The following is a 7,336-nucleotide window of genomic DNA, read 5'->3' as shown; positions in this document are numbered from 1 at the left end:
TGGGAGACTCTCTTCTTTAATTTGCACAAAGTTGTATATTTCCTTTAAAGCAGCTTGTTTCTTATGAGCAGGGAAATATTTAGCAGAGAAGTAATAAATCATATCCTGGGGACTATGCACACAACCAGGATCAAGAGAATTAAACCATATCTTAGCATCACCCTTTAATGAGAATGGAAATATTTTAAGGATATAAAAGTAGCGAGATCTCTCATCATTAGTGAACAGGGTGGCTATATCATTTAATTTAGTAAGATGTGCTACAACAGTTTCAGATTCATAGCCATGAAAAGGATCAGATTCAACCAAAGTAATTATATCAGGATCAACAGAGAATTCATAATCCTTATCAGCAACACATATAGGTGCAGTAGCAAAAGCAGGGTCAGGTCTCATCCTAGCATTTGGAGATTGCTTATTCCATTTAGCTAATAATCTTTTGAGCTCATATCTATCTTTGCAGGCTAAAATAGCTAAAGAAGCATCTTGATCAAACAAATAACCCTCAGGAATAACAAGTGATTCTTCATCATCACTTTCATCTTCATAATCAGATTCAATATTTTCAATCTCTCTATCCCTAGCAAGTCGTTCCTCGAGAAAATCACTAAGTGGCATAGTAGTATCAGGCATAGAGGTAGTTTCATCATATGTATCATGTATAGAAGAAGTAGCATCATCAATAACATGTGATATATCAGAATGAATAGCAGAAGCAGGTTTAGGTGTCGCAAGCTTACTCACAACAAAAGGTGAATCAAGTGCAGAGCTAGATGGCAGTTCCTTACCTCCCCTCGTAGTTGAGGGATAGATCTTGGTTTTTGGATCTCTCAAGTTCTTCATAGTGTCCAGCAGATATAAATCACAAGTGACTCAAAGAATAGAGCTATGCTCACCGGCAACGGTGCCAGATATTAGTCTTGATAACCCACAAGTATAGGGGATCGCAACAGCTTTTGAGGGTAGAGTATTCAACCCAAATTTATTGATTCGACAGAAGGGGAGCCAAAGAATATTCTCAAGTATTAGCAGCTGAGTTGTCAATTCAACCACACCTAGAAACTTAGTATCTGCAACAAAGTGTTTAGTAGCAAAGTAATATGATAGCGATGGTAACGGTAACAAAAGAGTAATGAAATCAAAGTAATGTTTTTGGTGTTTGTATTGATTGTAACAATAGCAACGGGAAAGTAAATAAGCGTAAACCAGTATATGGAAAACTCGTAGGCATCGGATCAATGATGGATAATTACACCGGATGCGGTTCATCATGTAACAGTCATAACGTAGGGTGACACAGAACTAGCTCCAATCCATCAATGTAATGTAGGCATGTATTCCGAATATAGTCATACGTGCTTATCGAAAAGAACTTGCATGACATCTTTTGTCCTACCCTCCCATGGCAGCGGGGTCCTAATGGATACTTAGGGATATTAAGGCCTCCTTTTAATAGACAACTGGAACAAAGCATTAGCACATAGTGAGTACATGAACTCCTCAAACTACGGTCATCACCGGTAAGTATCCCGATTATTGTCACTTCGGGGTTAATGGATCATAACACATAATAGGTGACTATAGACTTGCATGATAGGATCTAGAACTCTCATATATTGATGAAAACATAATAGGTACAGATCTGAAATCATGGCACTTGGGCCCTAGTGACAAGCATTAAGCATAGCAAAGTCATAGCAACATCAATCTCAGAACATAGTGGATACTAGGGATCAAACCCTAACAAAACTAACTCGATTACATGGTGAATCTCATCCAACCCATCACCGTCCAGCAAGCCTACGATGGAATTACTCACGCACGGCGGTGAGCATCATGAAATTGGTGATGGAGGATGGTTGATGATGACGACGGCGACGAATCCCCCTCTCCGGAGCCCCGAACGGACTCCAGATCAGCCCTCCCGAGAGGTTTTAGGGCTTGGCGGCGGCTCCATATCGTAAAGCGCGATGATTTCTTCTCTCCTATTTTTTCTCCCCAAAAGCAGTTATATAGAGTTGGAGTTGGAGTTGGGGGGTCTCCAGGGGACCCACGAGGTAGGGCGGCGCACCCTAGGGGGGCGCCCCCACCCTCGTGAGAAGGGTGTGGGCCCCCTGGTCTTCATCTTTGGCAAGGATTTTTTATTATTTATTGTAAGATATCCCGTGGAGTTTCAGGTCATTCCGAGAACTTTTGTTTTCTGCACATAAAACAACATCATGGCAATTCTGCTGAAAATAGCGTCAATCCGGGTTAGTTCCATTCAAATCATACAAGTTAGAGTCCAAAACAAGGGCAAAAGTGTCTGGACAAGTAGATACGTTGGAGATGTATCACTTATCTGCAACTCTCTCAAGCCTATTTGTCAGTACTTTAGCAGAGGACTGAAAATCCTCTTTAGTTTCACGGATGGGACTATAAATCCCAATTGCGCTAGCTCTATGGTTCGATTCCACAACAGAACGAACAATGACTGAATGTGGGCGGTCAGCCAGGTAAGCCTATGCCCAGGAAAGAAAGTCCGGGCACTATGGTAGGACGTGGATCGATAATTACGAGAATAGACTTATCCTTCATGTAATGGTTCAGAAGAGTCACGGTCATGTTCCCCGCCGGGCTTTTTCCCTTCTCGACTAGACGAAGGAGATATTCATTCCATTCAGGAAGGTGAGAAAGGGCGGCGTCGGCTTGACCCTGTCTTCTCTCTTGGTCGGGTCGGAGGCTAAGTTTCTCATTTCTGTTTGTTACACTATTTCCGTTATGTAAGCCCACTTAGCTCAGAGGTTAGAGCATCGCATTTGTAATACGAGGGTCATCGGTTCAAATCCGATAGTCGGCTTTTTTTCTCTATCGGTGTTCTATGAACAAGAATCTCTTTTTCCGAATTAAATGGAGAATCCAAGATCTTTTATGTTTTTACCTTACAATTTTGCTAGATACAAAACAATAAAACAAATAATATATATACAAAAAATAAAGATTTCGATGAAATTCCATTTTGGGGGGTACTTTAGTTGATTTTACTCTGTTTATCCTATAGTTTAATTCAGTTTTAATTTCGATGTATTCTGTAATGTAAATACAATGAAATTAATTGTGTAAAATGAAATTTCAATAAAATAAAAAAGGAGTCTTCATGTCCCGTTATTGAGGACCTCATTTAAAAAAATACGCCGTCTGGGAGCTTTACCAGGACTCACTAGAAAAACACCTAAATCTGGAAGTAATCTTAAAAAAAATCAATTCTGGGAAAAAGGAGCAATATCGTATTTGTCTTCAAGAAAAACAGAAATTGCGTTTTCATTATGGTCTGAAAATAAAAAAAAATTCGTTTTGTTGTGGGCAGATGAGCAGGAATCATATGGTGTGAAAGCCGAAATGGCCAAGAGTCTCTAAATGGCATTAGTGGCCGCAGATTCACCGAATTACTAGACAAGCAGAAAAACATTTACTTGGAGACATTTTAGGCGTGGGAGGTGAGTCAGGTGTGAAATGCATCTCAGGAAGCGACTTGAGCCCTGTTTCAAATGGGGGGAAACAAATAAATGAAAAAATAAAATTGGTACATTCAAAAGAACTGCTCAACTCATCAGTAATCATGACTAACCATAGCAAAAAAGCATAGTAATAATATCCCTAATATAGAGTAGCATCCAGAGCTCGCTGGTAATCCGCATCTACCACCAACCATCACTAAAGAGGGGTAACTAGTGGATAAAAGAGGGTTGGATACGCCTCTCTACCCAAATCTATACAAATAGAATAGTCCATTTATACATAATGGTAAAGAGGGGTCTACTGCATAATGTACATATTATATATATAATATATAGAGATAGAGAGAGAGACATTATGTAGAGATTGTATATGTATATATCCATATCTTGAGAGCTCAAAATAAAATTAATAAAAAAACATACCCTACATAACATATCCAACTCTTCTTGGTTCAGGGTTTTCCATTTCCGAAGACTAGTAAAATAGGCGGATTCTGGAACCCCAAGGATTCAAAGGTATATGGATATGGAAAATATAATATTTCCGATCCTAGCGGGAAAAGGCGGGGAACAGATACCCAATAGGATATAGGATCCTTGGGAGGAACTTTTGGTAATGGCCTTGATCCTCTATGCTATTTTTTATGTGTTCTTAGTTCTACTGAACTTTTCTCATTCTTTTAAACAAGAATCAAATAAACTAGAATTGAGTCAGTGGAAAAAAGGAGAGAGAGGAAAGTGTTAAATGAAGAGAGTCGACTAATCAGAGAGTTTTAGGATCTTCTTTACATCAGGTAAATCTGTCGGCCCTGTCCATTTTTTTCTTTAAGTTATGAATCTTTGCTGCTTACTTCTATCAAGCCATAGGGAAAGTCTATGATGAATTTGGAAAACTCATCTCACTCTTAATCTATGGCTCGGACTTAGATTTCTAAGTTCTGTTTCCACCATCACTAGTGTTTCCTTGCTTTTCATAATAGAAAAAGATCAACGAAACTAAACCATAGATTGTCGTAGAGATTGGCAGGACTGGGTATTATTCTGGGTGATGAAATGGATGGAATTTCTTTAAACATAACTCACTTCACTTATAATCGAATTTGGAGTTCGCTGCTTTTCCCAGGCCGGAGAAGGGCAACTACTTATTGATTGATCGCCTTTCTTTGATATGTGTTCACTTTAGTCCTCTCCGAACCACAGGAGATAGTTGCCCATCATACGGCTCACCAACTTCACTTGCCTCTAAGGGGGGCTCGCTCCAGGTAGGTTCAGACCACTTACTATACATGGCCCTACGAATGGGTTAGGAGCATTTTCAAGATGATTCTTTCTTTGTCGAGATGAAAAAGGAACCCATCTTTTCGATTGAAAAATGTGAGTCTGTTTTTCCCACTTTATCCATCCCCCTCTATCAAAATGATCAAAAAGGCATTCCAAATGCTTCTTATTCCCATGTTTGATCTTATCCATCTCTGCCCCGCTTCCACAAACATGGAAGTATTGAAAAAACTTACATAATCAAAAAATCTCAAATATCCTTCATCGTGAGACATATAACCATCACTATAAATAAGAACCAGGATTGCTACAGTAGTAATTAGTATTAACATAATAGAAGTAAGTGGGTCAATCAAGTATCAAAATTCTAAAGAAAAATCATTATTGATGGTCCAAGACCATAGATATTGATAGATCAAACTTCCATTGACACTTTTTTTTGTGCCGAAACAGCCCCAATCCCTTTGGTCATTTCGCTTTTTGTGTCAGCCTGTATTCGGAGTTTCTTGGATTTGCGGTGCCTGAATGCCTTTCTCCTTCTTTTTGGTGACGTCGGATGCCCGCCTTTGGCGCTCAGAAGTGGATTCTCCTTCAAAGAGGGCTTTTCCCCTAAGAAAGGGACATGGTTGTACTGGATTTCTAGTCCTATAGTGGTAGATCCAGATTCAGTTGAGGTTGACCCCGAAATTTTTCCCAAGTCCCTAACATTTTTATGCCTCCTTCATCGTGTTGCATCTCCTTGACCGTGGATCCAAATCATGCATATGATATGTCAAAATGTTTGTCTTGTTGAGCTCTTCTCGTTAGCAGCATTTCCATGCATGTTACGGTCCTTTATCGTGCCATTTTCATCATTGCAAGAGTGCTATAAAATGTTAACTGCTGGTTCTTAACAGAACATGGTGATTTGTCATTTTTGTTGCATTTGATGTGTGCATCCTTTGAGCATGAGGTCTACATGTGTTTTGAACTACAACATGCCATCTTTACAGGGGTGCAAGTCTTGTATTTTTTGATCTATTTGGTGGCTAGCACAAGCATGCAAAGTATGCTCCATGATGTTACTGTTTTCTGGGACTTGGGATTTTGCCAAGTTCTTTTCCTGCTGTTATTTTGATGCCATGTAAACTTGATGCTACCATGAGATACATGCTTATTTTGAGATACATCAGTAAGGATGTTTTGAACATGTGGATATTTTATATCCATTCATGCCCCTTTTTGAAATTATGGTGTGCTCTAGCATGTCTTTTTCTTGCTCTACTTTCGCTATATAGTATTTGTCGGTGTCAAAACCGGCGGATCTCGGGTAGGGGGTCCCGAACTATGCGTCTAGGCCGGATGGTAACAGGAGGCAGGGGACACGATGTTTTACCCAGGTTCGGGCCCTCTTGATGGAGGTAAAACCCTACGTCCTTCTTGATTAATATTGATGGGGTAGTACAAGAGTAGATCTACCACGAGATCAGAGAGGCCAAACCCTAGAAGCTAGCCTATGGTATGATTGTATGTTGTGGTTGTTGTCCTACAGACTAAAACCCTTCGGTTTATATAGACACCGGAGAGGGTTAGGGTTACACAAGGTCGGTTACAAAGGAGGAGATATGTATATCCATATTGCCTAGCTTGCCTTCCACGCCAAGTAGAGTCCCACCCGGACACGAGACGAAGTCTTAAATCTTGTATATTCATAGTCCAACAGTCCGGCCAAAGAATATAATCCGGCTGTCCGGAGACCCCCTAATCCAGGACTCCCTCAGTAGCCCCCGAACCAGGCTTCAATGACGACGAGTCCAGCGCGCAGATTGTCTTCGGCATTGCAAGGCGGGTTCCTCTCCAAATTCCGTGTACCTGTTGAAATAGTGTTCGGCCTTTTGCAAATGTTGCATTCCTTGGCTTCCATGCCCAATAATGGCCACTTTACACATGTCGAGCAAATGTGAAGAGCCAGGGTGTTTTTACATTTACCCCCCTAGCTGTGTGAATGAGCTGCCTATTAAAAAGATGAGGATTCAGATCCAAATCACATCATCCTCCCTTGGTGAGCCTTCATCAGAGCGCATCTGACAGAGATCCATTCCATCATGGCCGGTCGACGCAGCTCCTCCTCTCGCTCCCCTATCCCCAAGCCTGGATATTGGGAGAGATGTTCCGTCCCGCACAACAAATTAGTGATGCTTCAGACCAAGGGATTTCTTCCCCCAGCGTACATGCTCCCGGTTCGAGCCGGGCTCGCCACCTATAATGGCGGAGAGCAAGCGGAGAGCCTTCCCAATCCCTCCAAGGGAGAGCGGGTATGCCTTGTCCCTCATTTGGTAAGAGGGCTCAGATTTCTCCGGGGGCTCCTGGAGTTCTACGGCCTCCAGTTGCACAACCTTACGCCTGCCTCCATATTGCATATCGCGGGATTCGTAGCCCTTTGCGAGCTGTTTTTGGGCTGTGAGGCTCATTTCGCGCTGTGGAAGAGGCTGTTCTGCCTTGTGCCCCGTTCTCAGAAGGGGTTAATATATCAAGTGGGCGGAGCCGAAGTGTGGCGTATTGCCGGGACCGGATATCTGTCC

The 7,336-nt window shown here is 41.5% G+C and overlaps 1 non-coding gene across 1 annotated transcript; it reads left to right on the top strand.

Annotated features, from left to right (window-relative positions):
• The first annotated feature begins 2,766 nt into the window (after window positions 1-2,766).
• Window positions 2,767-2,839, top strand: TRNAT-UGU. Its single transcript has one exon. It is a non-coding gene; the product is annotated as a tRNA-Thr (tRNA).
• The last annotated feature ends 4,497 nt before the right edge of the window (window positions 2,840-7,336 follow it).

The sequence above is a fragment of the Triticum urartu genome, chromosome 6 (genome assembly GCF_003073215.2).
Source record: "Triticum urartu cultivar G1812 chromosome 6, Tu2.1, whole genome shotgun sequence".
NCBI classification, from domain to species: Eukaryota; Viridiplantae; Streptophyta; class Magnoliopsida; order Poales; family Poaceae; genus Triticum; species Triticum urartu.
The sequence above is the reverse complement of the archived record's forward strand: the minus strand, read 5'-3'. Positions and strand labels throughout refer to the sequence as shown.